The sequence below is a fragment of the Mustela erminea genome, chromosome 9, assembly GCF_009829155.1.
Source record: "Mustela erminea isolate mMusErm1 chromosome 9, mMusErm1.Pri, whole genome shotgun sequence".
Taxonomy (NCBI): Eukaryota; Metazoa; Chordata; class Mammalia; order Carnivora; family Mustelidae; genus Mustela; species Mustela erminea.
The window spans coordinates 313,750-323,327 of record NC_045622.1 but is presented as its reverse complement, the minus strand read 5'-3'; positions in this window follow the sequence as shown (position 1 = coordinate 323,327).

Here is a 9,578-nt window from a genome sequence, read left to right as displayed (position 1 = left end):
CAGGAGGAAAGAAGGGCCTGTGTGGGGTCGGAGGCCGTGGCCGACAGCTTGCCGGGGCCTGAAAGGAATTAAGCTGGAACGTGAAGGGCATGTGCGAAGAGACACAACCATGACCCAGTGGGGTCTGGGTGCACCGTGTGGGGTGAGTCCGTTGGGAGCAAATGGCTGCCGCGAGTGTCCACCTCAAGAAGGGACACTGCCTACCAGGATATGGAGCGACCAGGGCTCAACGGTGAGTCTCCGTCCTTGGCCACTGCGACCCCTGTGCCCTGAGCTCAGGCATGGGTCGGTCGCAGTTACAGGGACACCCCAGCCCTGCCCCTGCCTGCACTGCCCCGGGCTGACCGAAACCAGAGCCTGACCGTCACAGCGACAGAAGTGGGTACAGCCTCCTTCCGCGGAGCCTGCGGTTGGTGGGCCTTCCAGAGCCTTGTCGGGCATCGAATTCCAGCGAGCCTCGAGACCGGACCACGTTCGTGCCTGGCTGTTTCCTCCCGCTCCCCTGACCCCCCGGGTTCCCTTGAGAACACTCCTTCAGTGAACAACTTGAACGGGGACCCGGTCTCGGGCCGTTTGCAGGGCACCTGCCGGCAGTCAGCAGCCTCCCGCGGCGTTAGGAGCCGGGCGAGCGAGTGAGATCACCGGAGGGCGCGGGGTGAGAGCAACGGCGAGAGGCAACGGCGAGCGGCGAGCGGATCGTGGCAGCGACCCCGAGACCGTGAGGAGGACGGCAGCCAGCCGTCACGGAAGCCGGGGAAGAGTTTCAAGGATGAAACGGCAGCTGGTGTACGGCGGGAAGGAAGCTGTAGCAGGTGCCGCTGGGGCTCTCACCGGAGTCCCAGGTTCTCCGTGCGCTGGAGGTTTGCCCGGCGGCAGTGGGAGGGGTCTGGCAGGTGCCCCAGCGTCTGACCCCAGGGCCAAGGGCGCTGATCCTTTGTTGCCGGTGGAACAGATTCTGCAGCATCTGTTCCGGAGCCTCAGTGGGATCAGGGGAGGCCCGTTGTCACCTGAAGCCACCCCCTTGCCTCTGCGTCCTCGTCCCCATCTGGAGCCCTCCCCCGCGCGCGCAGAGACTCCTCTGGAGAGCGCGGGCTCTGTAGAAACCAGCCTGGGATTTCGGCTCTGGGGATTCATGAAAGGATTGCTAAGACAAGAATTCAAGGAAAGCAAATCTCAAAGTGTGTTTTTAGGATACGCAGACTAGGATGTAACTAGTAAAACGGGGTGAAAGTCAAGAGTAGAGAGGACAAGAAATGCGTGGGAGGGTGTCACAGAAGCCCATCCGCTCAGATGCGTGTACCACGCACTTTGCTGGGAAACCAAGTGGAGCCATAAGGGTGATAGGTTCGGGAACAGGGTAAGGAGGGGTGTGTGTTCACGTGTGCACATGCCTGTACATGTATGTGCACACACACTTTCCAAGACGCCGAGTCTTGGGTGTTGTATGTCTAGAGAAAATAGCCAACAAGAAGGGAGAGGTTGATAATTGAGGAAAAGAGATGGAGCCGAGGTCCTAGGACACCCGTGAGGTTCTCATAAAAGTTTATGTGATTAAAACCCATAAACTCAGAGGGCACCTGGGTGGCTCATCAGTTAAGCATCTGCCTTTGACTCAGCTCATGATTCGGAAGTCCTGGGATCGAGCCCCACATCGGGCTCTGTGCTCAGCAGGCAGCCTGCTTCTCCCTCTCCTTCTGCTTCTCCCCCTGCTTGTGCTCTCTCAAATAAATAGATAAAAATTAAAAAAAAAAAACCCACCCAAAACAAAACCACAAACTCAGAAAGAAGGATGACTGGCCACACATTTCATTTTTATATTTAATACAAGTATGTGCAGTGTAGAGCCTCATATACTCTGATACATCCAGACCACCTGAATAGGTAATAATGACAATTTTCTGTGAAATGGATGTAATGGATGTATTCTGTAAAAATAATAGCGTGCTGATTACCTGACTCACACCATGTCCAATCCATTATCCAGGTGTGCTAAATATACGGTAAGTGATGTGTGCTGTTTTAGGTGTTTGCCAATTATTTAAAAGCAGATAGATTTAAGCAAGAAAAATCTGAATATGAAAAATAAAGACTAAGAGAATTTTGATGTTTTAAATTCAATTAGTATCAACTCACAAGTAGTCTCCATGAGTAAGGGCTTCAAACCGATGAGACAGTGACTCCTGTGTCCACATTACAGTTATTGTTCCGGGACGTCCTCGTCTTCGAGTGGAGACGTCATTCACGGCGCGGCAGACTGACCGTGTGCGGGCTTCCCTCGCGTTTCTCCGTCTACGAATGCCAGCTGTCATCCCGGTCTTTCGCCTTACTTTCCTTCCTCTCCTTGTTGTTTTTCAAAGAGCTTGTCCTCTTAGCTCTGGGAACTCTTTTAACTATTTGCCCCCTTTCTTCTGTTGGCTCGATTCAGGCAGTCTGCATGTTGGCAGTCCTTCCACACACCCGGTTCCTCCCATATGCTACAGTCAGTGCAAGGAGATACTGAAGACTTTACACCGAAGCCGAGAACGAGCGCCGCCATCGCGTCGGTGCATGGCAAGAATTACTGACTTCCTGAGGGTCCTCCTGTAGTCTTCGTAGTCCAGGATGTCAAGGCATTTCTGCTTTTCCCCTTGGACCCCCATTATTTTTTTTTCATGTTTCATGATGTTTTATTTAGAGAAGCAAGGGTGAGGAATTAAAAGGCATCTGGTTCTCGAGCTTCTGCAAAGCCTTGCGCTGAAACGTAAGTTCTGCCCTGTGCTTGTGGGTCAGCGGACTCAGACGCTGCCAGTCCCTCGGGGGTTAGTCATTGCAAAGGCCACATGCATCTTTCGAGACTGCCTGTTCTCTGTCCAGCAGGACTGCCTTCCCTGCTTTCTTGCTCTTATCTCAACACCAAGGTCAGTCCGTGTGGCCCGGATCAGAAATGACCTTCCTATGAAAGTCAGGTCTGGCAATTGTACTCCTTACTCTTTGCAATAAAAATAATAAGTAGTGACTGTGAACCTTTGTCAAGATAATGCTTCTGTTGAAGGCTGAGCCCCAAATCTTTCATTGCTCAATGTTTTTACTCACTGTGTTATTACCAGGAGCTAACGCTTTGTCACTAACTGTCACTGCGGTCCCTTTTTAGGTCCCTTGGTTTCCAGAAGTCATCATGAGTTATCTTCAGAAAATTGTAAGGATAAAAATCTTCCATGTGTTAAAAAAAAAAAAAAAAACTCCTGGGAGGTGACACACATATGCAAACTACAGTGTAAGGAATTCTAGATTTTCAGCTTGCCAGGAAGCCAGACACATCTTCAGAGTTCCTCCAAACGTTGGTGAGCGTGTATTTTAAAACTCCAGGTTAACTAATCTAAGTAGATATGGTCACCAAGTAGCCAAGCAAAGGGTGTAATAATTCTGCAAAAGCTGCCTGTCTTTTGTACTCCTACATTTGCCCTATCCTTTCCTCTTTTCCTTAGCAATTGTACTGAGAATGAGGATATCGAAGTAGAGAAATTAAACTCAGGTTATGAGCAAGCCAGGATAGCAACACTTATATCCGGTGAACTAGACTTTAAAACAAAGACTGTAATGAGAGACAAAGAAGATATTATATGATAATAAAGGGGACTACCCAACAAGGAGCTCTAACAATTGTAAATATGAGAGCACCCAAATACACAAAACAGTTAATAATAAACTTAAAGGAAATAATTGATAGTAATACAAGAATAGTAGAAGACTTTAACACCCCACTCACATCGATGGGCAGAGCATGCATATGGAAAATCAATAAAGAAACAATGGCTTTGAATGACAACTGGACCAGCTGGATCTAACAGACCCAGTCAGAACATTCCATCATAATGCAGCAGGACACACATGCTTTTCAAGTGCACAAGGAACGTTCTCCAGAAAACATCACATATTAGGCCACAAAATAAACCTCAATAAATTAAAAAAGATCCAAATCATACCACACATATTTTCTGAACACAATGCAATAAAACTAGAAGTCAAGCACAAGAAAAAATCTGGAGGTTAAACAACATGCTACCAAATGATGGGTGAACCAGGACATCAAGGAAGATATAAAAAATTACATGGAAATAAATGAAAATCAAAACAGAATGGTCCAAAATCTTCAGGATGAAACAAAAATGGTTCTAGGAGGGAAGCTTATAGCAATACAGGTCTACCCCAAGAAGCAAGAAAAACCTCAAATAAACAACTTAACTTTACACCTGAAGGAGCTAGAAAAAGAACAACAAATAAAACCTAAAACCAAGAAAGAGGAACCTCCTACACTGTTGGTGGGGATGCCAGCTGGTGCAGCCACTCTGGAAAACAGTATGGAGGTCCCTCAAAAAGTTGAAAATAGAGCTACCTTATGACCCAGCAATCACACTACTGGGTATTTACCCTAAAGATACAAACGTAGTGATCTGAAGGGGCACATGCACCCTAATGTTTAGAGCAGCAATGTCCACAATAGCCAAACTATGGAAAGAACCTAGATGTCCATGAGCAGATGAATGGATAAAGAAGATGTGGTTCATATATACAATGGAATACTATGCAGCCATCAAAATAAATGAAATCTTGTCATTTGCGACGATGTGGATGGAACTAGAGGGTATTATGCTTAGTGAAATAAGTCAATCAGAGAAACACAACTATCACATGATCTCCCTGATATGAGGAATTTGAGAGGCAAAGTGAGGGGCTTGGGGGTTAGGGAAGGAAAACATGAAACAAGATGGGATCAGGAGGGAGACAAACCATAAGAGACTCTTAATCTCACAGAACAAACTGAGGGTTGCTGGGGTTTGGGGGAGTAATAGGTTGGCTGGGTGATGGACATTGGGGAGGGTATGTGCTATGGTGAGTGCTGTGAAATGTATAAGCCTGATGATTCACAGACCTATACCCCTGGGGCAAGTAATACATTATATGTTAATAAAAAAATAAAAATAAAAATAAAAAAAACTAAAACCAGCAGAACGAAGGAGATAATAAAGATTAGAGCAGAAATAAGTAATATAGAAACTAAAAACAAACAAACAATACACCAGTAGAACAGATCCATGAAACTAGGAGCTGGTTCTTTAAAAAGATCAAGAAACTGACAAACCTCTATACAGACTCAGCACAAAACAAGAGAGAGAACCCAAAATAAACAAAATCACAAATGACTGAGAAGAAACAACCACCTACACCACAGAAATACAAACAGCTTTGAGGGAATATTGTAAACCTAGAAGAAATGGAGAAATTCCTCAAAACATATAACCCACTGAAACTGAGTCAGGAAGAAATAAAAAATCTGAACAGACTGATGACCAGTAATAAAATTGGGTCAGTAATCAGGAAACTCCCAACAAACAAAAGTCCAGAATCCCCCCTACAGCTTCACAGGAGACCTAACATTAAGATTTAATACCTATTCTTCTCAAACTAATCCAAAAATTGAAGTGGAGGGAAACTTCCAGATTCATTCTGAGGCCAGCATTACCCTGCTACCAAAGCCAGATAAAGACAATATCCCTGACAAACATAGATGCAAATATCCTCAACAAGATAAACTGAATCCAGCAATACATTAAAAGATGATTCACTGAGATCAAGTGGGATTTACTCCTCGGATGCACGAGTGGTTCAGTATCTACAAATTAATGAACGTGACACATCACATCAACAAGAGAAAGAATAAAAGCCGTATGATGATCTCAGTAGATGCAAGAAAAGCATTTAACAAAGTATGACGTGCATTCATGATAAAACCCTCAACAAAGGAGATTCAGAAGGAGCACATCTCTGCATAATAAAGTCCTTAAATGAAAAACCCACAGCTAACATCAGTCTCAATGGTGAAAAACTGAGGGCTATACCCCTGAGATCAGGAACAAAACAACGATGTTGAAACAATCAACATCTCACCCATTATTTCAGCAGAGTCCTAGAAGACCTAGCCATCAGACAACAAAAGAAATAAAAGGCATCCAAATTGGTAAGGAAGAAGCAAACTTCCACTGTTTGCAGAAGACATGGTACTATATATAGAAAACCCTGAAGACTGCCAAAAATACCTTCCAGAGTTAATCAATGAATTCAGTAAAGTCGCAGATACAAAATCAATGTACAGAAATCCTGAATTTCTATACACTAATAAAGAAGCAGCAGAAAGAGAAATGAAGAAAACAATCCCATTTATAATTGCACCAAAATAATAAATTTTCTAGAAATAAACTTAGACAAAGAAATGAAAAACCTATACTCAGGAAACTATAAGATACTGATGGAAGAAACTGAAGGTGACACAAAGAATCCATGCTCATGGATTGGAAGAATAAATATTGTTAAAATGTTTATTTTAACAAAGCAATCTACATATTTAACACAATCCCGATCCAAGTACCAACAACACTTTTCACAGAAATGTGAACAAATAATTCCAAGATTTGTATGGAACCACAAAAGACCCTGAATAGCCAAAGCAACTTTGAAAAAGAAATGCAAAGCTGAAGGCATCACAGTTCTGGACTTCAAGCTCTACTACAAAGCTGTACTCATCAAAACAGTATGGTACTGGCACAAAAACAGACACACTGTTGGAAACAACTGGACAGCTACATGCAAAACAATGGAACTGGACCGTTTCCTTACACCATACACAAAAATAAACTCAAAATGAATTAAAGACCTAAATGTGAGACCTAAAACCATAAAATCCTAGAAGGGAACATAGGTAATAAACTCTCTGACATTGGCCATAAAACATCTTTCTTTTTTAAAATAAGATTTTATTTATTTATTGAACAGAGAGAGAGCGAGCACTAGCGGGGTGGGGGAGGGAGAGGCAGAGGGAGAGAGAGAAGGAGAGGGAGACTCCCCAGTGAGCAGGGAGCCCGATGTGGGGCTGGATCCCAGGACCCTGAGAGCATGACCTGAGCTGAAGGCAGATGCTTAACCCACTGAACCACCCAGGTTCCCCTAGAAACATCTTTCTAGGTCTATCTCCTGAAGCAAGGGAAACAAAAGGAAAATTGATCTATTGGGACTACATCAAAATAAAAAGCTTCTGCACAGTGAAAGAAGTGATCAACAAAACTGAAAAGCAACCTACAGAACATGAGATTTTCACAAATGACATATCCTATAAAGGGGTAGATCCCAAAATATATAAAGGTTTTGTATAACTCAATAGTCAAAACCTGAATAATCCAATTAAAAAATGGGCAAAAAGCTTGAATAGACACTTTTCCAAAGAAGACAAACAAATGGCCAACAGACACATGAAAAGATGTACCGCATCACTCATCATCAGGGAGATGCAAATCAAAACCATGATGAGATACCACCCCACACATGTCAGAACGGTGACAATTAACAAGTCAGGAAACAGATGTTGGCTAGGAGACCAAAAAAAAAAGGGAACCTCTTCTATTGTTGGTGGGAATGCAGGCTGGTGCAGCCATTCTAGCAAACAGTATGGAGGTTCCTCAAAAAGTTAAAAATAGAGCTACTCTTGATTCAGCAATTGCACCACTGGATATTTACTCAAAAGGTCCAATAATACTGATTCAAAAGGGGCACATGCTCCTTGATGTTTATAGCAGCGTATTAACAATAGCCAAACTGTGGAAAGAGACCACTGTCCACTGACTGATGAGTGGATAAAGAAGATGGCATGTCACTCAGCCACCAAGAAGGATGAAATCTTACCATTTGCAATGATGTGGATGGAGCCAGAGGGTATGATGCTAAGTGAAACAAGCCAGAGAAAGACAAGTACCATATGATTTCACTCAAATGTGGAATTTAAGAAAGAAAACAGATGAACATATGGGAAGGGGGAAATAAAAAAAGGAGAGACAGAAACGAAGCACAAGAGACTCTTAATTATAGGAAACAAACTGAGGATTGCTGGAGGGGAGATGGTGGGGGACCAGGGGATGGGGGATGGGCATGAAGGAGGCCCTTGTGATGAGCACGGGGTGTTGTGTGTAAGTGATGAATCACTGAATTCTCCTACAGAAACCAGTGTCGTGCTGTATGTTAATCACCTAGAATTTAAATAAAAATTTAAGGGAAAAAAAGAAATAAAAATTATGTTTTTGCAATAAAAAAATTATCTTTATACCTACCACCTCAACCACAACTGTTTTCAAGTAGTCTCAAATAGCTCCTTGTAGCATTTTGTCCCTACAGCTAGAAGGATAGATCCTTCTAGCATTTTGTCCCTACAGCTAAAGATTCTTCTTGACACTTAACTCCCTCTGGAATGCGGGCAATAACATGGAAGGGGCAGATGGGACGAGACTGCGCACAGCAGGAAAGATGCGGGAACGGAAGCACGTCAAGAGCTGGCAGAGAAGGTCCCTGGAGAAGTCAGTGGGAAGAAAGCAACTGGTCAGTACTGCCACGACTGCTATTGCAAACGCCTTTGTTGGATGATTGGGAAGTCTTTGGTGATCTTAGGTAGAGCAGTTTTACATGAAAGGGCCTGCAGGGCTCCATTTAGAGTCCCCGAAATCTGCAGGCTACCCTCACTAAACTGTACCTTCAAACAGGAACATCAAAAAAAGACCAAAAGCCCCCTGAGGAACCCATCAACAAAGGCAATAGAGAGGGTGAAAAAATTACAAATCTTTGTCAGAAAAAAACCCAAAAAACAAACACAGAAACACACTCCAAGTACTCCATAATCGCACCTTGGCGTTTCACGCCCACCATCGACTGTTCTGTTACTTTGAATACCGTCTATGTCCTCACAGGGAGAACACCGTTTTGTGGACATCGTGGTTCTGAAGGTGAACCTGGAGACCCATCATTCACCATGGGATTCACACCAAAACAGGACGAGTGGTTTTCATGGCAATTCAAACTGTCAGATTCACAAAAAAACCAATGTGTAATTTTAAAGTACATTAACACATAAGAATTTCATTACAAAGCGAAGACTGATGGGGATTTTGATTCCACTCTTCAAAGTGTGGATAACTGTATTAGTGGTTAACATGTCCTCATCTCTTTGGACTGCAAAATCCTTGATAACAAACAAAGTAAGAACCTCAAATACAGCATTTCATTGCCTCCTTGAGTCATGCTTTGAAGATGTGCCAATTGTTTCTTGTCTTTTCCTTGTATTAAAAAAAAAAAATCAAGGAAGTTTTTTTAAAGTGAGCACATTTTGCTCATTTTAATCACATTCCACGTTTTATTATCACGTGCATCGCGCAGATTTATTCCTCTGGCCAGCACCTCCTCGACTCTAAGGAACATTCCTACCTTCACACCACTATGACCCCAGCTTCTCTATCAGATGGAAAAAGAACAATTGGAAAGGTTATTAACTGTGCGTGACTCAGAAACAAAACAGAACCCAAAAGATGTTTGTGATGCTTGATAATTTTCCCTAAATAACATTTTCTTGGTACATATGTTTCTCTAACTATTTGTTTTGTTACATATTTTCAAAATATTTCAGCCTTCAAAATAGTTGAAGGAAAATTGGAAAACATGTTGTTTTCTTAGATCCAGGTATGTGAGTCTAAGATGCCTGGAATTTTTAATTGGCTGGAATGAAGGTA